The sequence below is a fragment of the Littorina saxatilis genome, linkage group LG14, assembly GCF_037325665.1.
Source record: "Littorina saxatilis isolate snail1 linkage group LG14, US_GU_Lsax_2.0, whole genome shotgun sequence".
Taxonomy (NCBI): domain Eukaryota; kingdom Metazoa; phylum Mollusca; class Gastropoda; order Littorinimorpha; family Littorinidae; genus Littorina; species Littorina saxatilis.
In genome coordinates this window covers 33489793-33498105 of record NC_090258.1, presented here as the reverse complement: position 1 = coordinate 33498105, position 8313 = coordinate 33489793, and positions in this window count along the sequence as shown.

Sequence of the window (8313 nt, the reverse complement as noted above, 5' to 3'; positions counted from 1 at the left end):
CTCTCTCTCTCTCTCTCTCTCTCTCTCTCTCTCTCTCTCACTGTCTCCTCTCGTTCTGTCTTCTCTCTCTCCACCTATTTTTTTTTATATACATTTTGTCCTATATTTTCTTCCGTCATCATTTCTCCTTTTGTTACCTAACGTTTCTTTATTTCAATTTCACAGATAGCAACATATATGCGAGTCACAAGTCAATTATTTTTCTTAAACTTAACTCTTTTTCAAAAATACATCCGATCTCTAAAGGGGTACCGTATCTATAAATACCTATGCACATTTTTTGCAATCAAGATCAGCAAATTGACATAGTTTGCTTCAGCGGATGAAATAGAATTCCTTTTAACTAGGCCAAATAGGGCATCCCGCACATCAACATGAATTCTTTTTGAACAAGCGGCGAAGAAGGCTTCTTCAACAAGATTCCACACTTTGCTTATTTTTATACAATAATAAAAGAAATGTTCGATATAATCTGTCTCTTCTGTACAATGTGTACAACTAATACTCTCAGCAATGCCCATTTTATACAATATAATGTTCGTTGGATAAATGTTATGAGTTATTTTCCAGTGTAGCAGTCTCAATCTTACTTCTTTTGATGCGTTGCTTGCTATCTGCCAAATGTCCTTGTTTATTTCAATTCCCATCTTTCTTTTCCAGAAACTGACTGCAATAGTGTCAGTTTGATAAGCGTCTACCATTAATTTACGAAACTGCCTGGGTTTAAATGTACTTATTTTTTGATAATCCATTACCTTCATAGCTTGTATTCCATTATCATTCATCTTCAAAAAAAGGGATGCTATTGCTGTGCGAATTGCCCCATATTCAAATAGTCTTGTTGGTTTATGCCCAACTCTTTCACAAATCCTGTGAAATGGTAAAAACATATTATTCTCGTATAAATCCTTCACATAGCATATATCAGATGTAACCCAATCACGTAGAAACATTGTCTTGCCACGATAAGCAATTAGAGAGTTATTCCATAGGCATAAATTCTCCAGCTGGGTCATTTTTTTTACGCATGGTAATATCTTTTCATGGTTGTCAAGCCAACATTCTAAAACGCTTTTCCAGAACTTGTTTGTAATCAACCCCAACCCTTTAAATAAGGCTGGTTTGACGTTTGCTTGAAAGCAGCATAGATTTTTTCCGAGTTTGGAGAACATACTGAGTGGAATACTTTTCCAAGCTTCTTCGTTTGGTTGCAGTAATTTCGAAAACCATCCAAGTACAAAGGATTTTTGAAAGTCACCCAAGTCAATCATATTTAGGCCACCTTTACTTGTTTCCTGGCACATAACTTTTCGTTTTACCTTTTCATAGGCTTTTGTGTTTGAAAATCTTTTTTTCCAAATGAATCTGAAAAACATTGAGTTCAGTTTACATATGATCTTTTCGGGTATAATCAAAGCTTGCAAAGCATGTGTTAATTGAGGGATCAAAAGTGATTTTACAAGGCAAATCTTTCCCATTATACTGCAGTTTCTCTTAGACCACTTAATCATTGTGCTCTGAATATGATTAATTTTTTCCGTCCAGTTTTCTTCGATTTCCGAGGCTTCTAAATTATTACTAAAATATATACCAAGAATTTTGACTTTTGATTTCCATCTGAAGCCACATGGCTGCTCCTCAGAGTACTTCTGTGAACCCAACCACATGGCCTCCGATTTCAGTCTGTTCACAGCCAGTCCTGAGAACTTGGAGAAATATGACACCAATGTCAGAGCATTTTGCACATCATCAGTGCCTTTCAGAAAAAGCGTAATATCATCAGCGTACAAGATCATTTTCAATAGTCTTTCTTGATTAGTACTATTGGCTGATGGCAAGAATACCCCTTTAACTGACTGATCTGCCCTCATCTTGACTGCCAGCAGCTCTAAGGCGAGCACGAAGGCCATTGGTGAGAATGAGCAGCCTTGTCGAATTCCAGCGTTCATTTCTATAGGCTCTGACAACCACCCCATATAATTTACACAACTTACTGTTTCGTTCATGAGCGTAGTGTGACCCATCTAACAAAAGTGTTACCAAAATTGAAGCGTTTAAAGGCATACATTATGTATTCTTTTGATATTGTGTCGAAAGCAGCTTTGTAGTCTAGAGCTAGGAGTAGCCCTGGTTTGTTCGTTTGTTTGAGATGTGTAATTATATCATCAATCATTCTAACTGCTGTGCTACTATTTCTGCCTTTCATAAAACCAAACTGATTTTCATGAATTATTGTTCCAAGCACACTTTTTAGGCGTACTGCTAGACACTTTGCCAGTAACTTATAATCTGAGTTTAGTAAAGATATTGGTCGCCAGTTATTCAGATCATCCCTTGACAGTTGCTTCCCTTTGTGTATTAATGTTATAACTGCTCTCTTTTGGGTCGGAGACATTTGACCATTATCAAAAGCGGCGTTCAAGGAACATATAACCATTGTCTTTATCTGACACCAGAAAAATTTCATAAAACCAGTTGTTAGACCATCTCCGCCTGGTGCTGAGCCATTTTTCATTATTTTTAAAGCCTTTGTGATTTCATCTTCAGTTAAAATGCCCTCAATGCTATTTTTCTGTTCTTCGGTCAATTGTGGAACTTCTACGTCTTGTAAAAACATTTCAACATATTGTTCATCAAAGTTAATTCTTTTTTTGTATCTATTTGAATAAAAACGAGTTTGCTCTTTTACAATATCTTGTCTTTTTTTCAATACTTGTCCCTCCTCATTAGTTAGTCTATCCATTACTTTACTATTTGCTCGAGCCTTTTCTAGGTTGAGAAAATATTTAGTGTTTTTTTCCCCGTCTTCAATAAATTTTACACGTGCCCGTGCATGGGCACCTTTTGCTTCTCTAATCGCATACAATTCCATTTCTGTTTTATACTTCTCCCGTTGATCAACTAATTCTTTGTCTGTCGGGTTAAGAGCCAAATTCTTCTCTATCTCATCTAATTCAGACTGTAACTCTGCTTTCCTTCTGTTTGATAATTTGTTCTTAGTTTTACAGTATGCCATGCACCATTCCCTTATTTTAATTTTGCAGAGTTCCCATTTTAGTTGATCATCTATTTCGGTGTTTTCATTAGCATAGTCTGTTAATAGTTTATTCATTGAGTCTACAAAAGTTTTATCGTGTAACAAACTGTCATTAAATTTCCAATATGAGGGTCCCCTCTTGATTTGAGACATGTTATGGGAGAGGGAAACGAGTCTGTGGTCAGATTGTGCAACCGAGTGAATTTCACATTCTGTTACCCTATTTAATACTGATTCTGTGGCAAAAATATAATCCAGTCTGCGGGCGATAAAAGGATTTTTCCTTGACCATGTATATTCTTTTTCTCCATGGTGAAATAATCGCCACACGTCTATTAACTCATTCTGAGCCATACAATCACGGAATGTGCCAATATCTTTTTCGTTGTGATTTTCACCACTAATAATATCTGAATCATTGTCCATCACACAATTAAAATCCCCACACACCACACTATAGACATTTTCCGGTTTACTGACCTGGTTTCTTAGCTGTTCAAAAAAGCGCTGTTTGTTCTGATGTACTGCTGGTGCATATACGTTCCAAATATACATATCGTTATCATTAAACACAACGTGAATACCAATAATCCTTTGGCTTTTGTAAATACACTGAATTTCGCCTGCAAAGCCCTTCTTTATGAGTATCATCTGTCCCATACTGTGACTAGTTTCCCCTGTATAATACAGTGCCCCTCCCCATTCTCTTTCCCACGCTGCTGCATCGTGTTCTAAGATATACGTTTCCTGAATACATATTACATCAAAATCTTTTTTCCTTAAATCACGGAAAAATGTTCTTCTTTTGATGCTGTTTCTTAATCCATGGATATTAACACTTGCTATTTTAATAGTTCCCATTTTAGCAAGAAATTATCATTGCTTAAATCGCTTTAAGAAGAAATCGAAGTCCATAGGGCGTGCCAACGATCCGTTACCAGAAGACCAACCTATCATCCCCTAGCCCCTCAAGTGATCACAGCCTCAGAGGATGTTGATGATGGGAGGTTCTGGGTGCCTGGAGTGTTCACCGTCAAGCTGTCGGCGTGGTCCTCGATGCGCGCTGACTTGGCTGGATCATCAGCACCGGACGGAGAACTGTGAGGCCGCTTCTCTCTTGGCAGTGAATGGGATCGAGGGAAGTTGATCTTAGCCTGTGTGGAGTCTGAAGCGCGTCTTCCAGAAAGTCTCCTTGGAGTAAGTGGGGAAACCGGGAGGGGGGAGGAATTGGGCGGGGGCATGGGAGTGGGAGGGGGAGGGATTGGAGAGTAGTGGGTAGGAGCTGATCCTGGAGTGCTGCTGTGTGCTAGACCGCCCACGAAGGGCAGGACGTTGTTGCTTTGGCGTTCAGGCTTATCTGGGTTCGCTTGCTCTGTCGTGACTTTCTGAGTGAGACCTTCTTCCCCAACGTCGCTATCCAGGAGTGTGCATGCCGGGTCCCCGGCCTTGTGTCCAGGTTGCTTGCAGTCTCTGCAGATGACGTCATTAGTACATATCGCTGCTCTATGGCCCTTGGCGAAGCAGCGGCTGCAGACAGAGTTTTCTGGCTTGTCTTTCTGTTCTCGGTGGTATAGGGTGACAGAGGCACTTCCGATGGAGACTTTCTGTGGAAGGGGCTGTGAGGGGATGGCTATGTAGATGAACCGTCTCCCCGTGAGCCATCTGGTCAGGCCGCCATTCTCATCTCTGTCTCTTTCCATCATAAGCTTGGAGTGGGACTCGCAGCCTAACTGGGACAATTTTCTTTCTATTTCCTCATTGCTGTAACTGAGTGGCAAATTGCCGATGATCAGCTTGGTTGTTCTGCTTTCTGTGACGCCTTCCGGAGTTCTTACAATGTAGGGATTTTTGTCGAAAGGGCTGATAGTCTGATTTCTCAACTTGATGCCTCCTAATAAGAGATCATGTCGAGCCTTCACAGATTTCGGGTACAGGCGCCATAATCCACCAATACGCTGAGCCCCGATTACTGATCCGTAGCCACTGGTCTTTTCAGCACTTCCGCATATTTCGCGTACAGTGTACTGAGTGTCTGAATCAGGGAGGTTTCTACATGGGATAAACACTGGAGGGGTCCCCCTATCCGGCCCTGGGGCACTCTCAGCACCTGTGGTAGCCGCCGCCATTGAGCTGAGTGTGTATGTGTATTTTCCCCCTTTTTCTGTATGTTAGAGTGTGTGAATACACAAGGCACACTTCAATCAAAGTAAATTCAAAGTACAGATTAATAACGAAAAACAGTCAAAGTACAAAGTACAGGTAAAATAGTTTAGTGGTGTTCAGGGGTGTCGAGTTACCAGCGCCTGTGGTTGCACTGCGTTGGGTTTATCGGAGCGTGTCCGTGTAAACACACTCAGTCCCAGTCACTTAGTCACACACTGTGTGAACACACTTAGTCACACACAGTGTCAAAAATACGCTATGCGGGACGGCGACGCGAGGCGACCAGCTACGCTGGTATGAACACTGCCGTGTTTCTCGTGTGTCCCGTGCACTAGTTGAACAATGTGGCCACGTAGGAACAAAATATGGCTAACTCTACAATGTTACCGATATAAACAGTGTCAAACACACAAAAACATGAAAAACAGCATACAAGACAATTACCAATGTGGTGATGCACCACCATCACCGTTCTTGAAACAGCACAGAACTCCTGGTATGAACAGACAAGTCACAATCCTACGAAAAAGAGAGAGCCAAAAAATTGCGACTGCTCGCCGCAACAGCTCACCTCGGACGTTGGGCGCACTTTTATTTTGCATTTACATGAACGATCTACCACTCTATATATCAGACAAGACGGTTATTAATGACCTTTTTGCAGACGACTCGTCTCTTTACACGTCCGGTAAAAGTTTACAATCTATTGAAACCTCTCTTCAAACGAGTTTGAACAACATATTTGATTGGTGTAAACAAAACTCAATGATTATACACCCAGGTAAAACTAAATGCATGGTGATCACAACACGACAGAAACACCAACTCGCTCCTCTGAATCTTCATCTCAGTTTAAATGAGTCACCCATTGAGCAAGTAACCAGCCATCGTGTTCTCGGGGTCACAATAGACGCTGAATTAAAGTGGCAGTCCCACCTCAACCGTGTTACCAAAACCTTATCTAAAAACGTGTTCCTTCTCTCCAAATTAAAGCATTACGCTGATACCTCAGCACTCAAGTTGTTTTATTTTGGTCATATTTTACCTCATCTGAATTATGCATCTACACTTTGGGATGGTTGTAGCGATGTTCACTTAAAAAAAGTAAATTCTCTTCACCGTCGCGCAGCTAAACTTATCATGCCGGGTCCGCAAACATCAACAGATCAAAAGCTTAGCAGCCTTAAATTGTTATCACTTAAAGATCAGTTGTTATTTAATAAGGCGCTTTTAATGTTTAAGGTTCAAATAAACGAGACATGCGATCATTATTTCAGAAAGCAACAGACAGATATGGCTCAAACAAATTAATTTCCCCGCTACCCCGTATTGATTTATATAAAACCAGTTTAGCGTGTTCGGGCTCAACAATTTGGAATTCGCTACCATGTGAGATAAAGGGGTCAAGCACGATTAAACACTTCAAAGCGCAGCTTCGCAAATACCTGATGTCACGAACAGTTACATTCTGAAGCTGTTTCTAGCAAGAATGCATTGCTATCACTAACCTCTATATATTTTGTTGATGATGATAATGATGTCGACGATGATCATGATGATGATGAGGTTGTGGTTGTGTGTGTGTGTGTGTGTGTGTGTGTGTGTGTGTGTGTGTGTGTGTGTGTGTGTGTGTGTGTGTGTGTGTGTGTATGTGTGTGTGCGTGCGTATATGTCTGTGTGTGTGTGTGCGCATATGTGTATGTGTGTGTGTGTGTGTGTGTGTGTGTGTGTGTGTGTGTGTGTGTGTGTGTGAGTGTGTGTGTGTGTGTGTGTGTGTTGTATTGAGTGCGAACGTGATTGCAGGCATGCGGCGCGCGTGTGTGTACGAGTCGACTTTTCTTTTCGTTTGTATTATATTGACATACGGCATGTACATTTCAATGTTCTATCATGCGTTATGTATTCGTATAGGTAATGTTGTAATTAGTAATACTGTATGATTGCGATTGACAATTGTCCTTTTATTGTCTTTATTTTTATGTCTTAGTTTAGCAGGGACAGATTGTAAGACTAGGCGTGAGCCTAAAATCTCCATCCTTGAGTAATAAAGTTCGTTCGTTCGTTCCTTCGTTCTCTCTCTACCTCTCTCTCTCTGTCTCTGTCTCTCTTCTCTCTCTCTCTCTCTCTCTCTCTCTCTCTCTCTGAGTCTCTCTCTCTCTCTTTCTCTCTCTGAGTCTCTCTCTCTCTTTCTCTCGTCTCTCTCTCTCTCCCTCTCTCTCTCTCACTCTCTCTCTCCCTCTCTCTCTCTCTCTGAGTCTCTCTCTCTATATATCTCTTTCTCTCGTCTCTCTCTCTCTCTTTCTCTCTCTCTCTGTCTCCCTCTCTCTCTGTCTCTCTCTCTATCTCTCTCTCTCCCCCCTCTCTCTCTCTCTCTCTCTGAGTCTCTCTCTGTGTCTCCCTCTCTCTCTCTCTCTCTCTCTCCCTCTCTCTCTCTCTCTCTCTCTCTCTCTCTCTCCCCGCTGAGCAACACTAAGGGAGAGAGAGAGAGAGAGAGAGAGAGGGAGAGAGAGAGAGACAGAGAGAGAGAGGGAGAGAGAGAGAGAGAGAGAGAGAGAGGGAGACAGAGAGAGAGAAAGAGAGAGAGAGAGACGAGAGAAAGAGATATATAGAGAGAGAGACTCAGGAGAGAGAGAGAGGGAGAGAGAGAGTGAGAGAGAGAGAGGGAGAGAGAGAGAGACGAGAGAAAGAGAGAGAGAGAGACTCAGAGAGAGAGAGAGAGAGAGGGAGAGAGAGATCAGGTCATAATTGAAAATCAAAATGTTTTTGATTCACTGTGTCAAAGTCAGTCACCCACTGGAAACAGAAAATCACAAGATCAAGTGTTGAATACGTATGGTAAATATCTGTTGAACATGTGTACAGCTTTAGACCTTTGTATTCTTAACGGTATATGCAATGGTGATCGCCAGGGGCGTTGTACCTTTATTTCAGATGCTGGATGTAGCGTGGATGATTATTTTTTGATGTCAACTGATTTATTTGCTACTGTTTTTGATTCATGCGATTTATTAGTTGCTGATCGTACTGATTCCGAGCATTTGCCTGTTGAATAACGTGTTTGTTTTCCAAATGATAATTCTCATGACGATATTTGTGATAGTAAACAGTGCTTT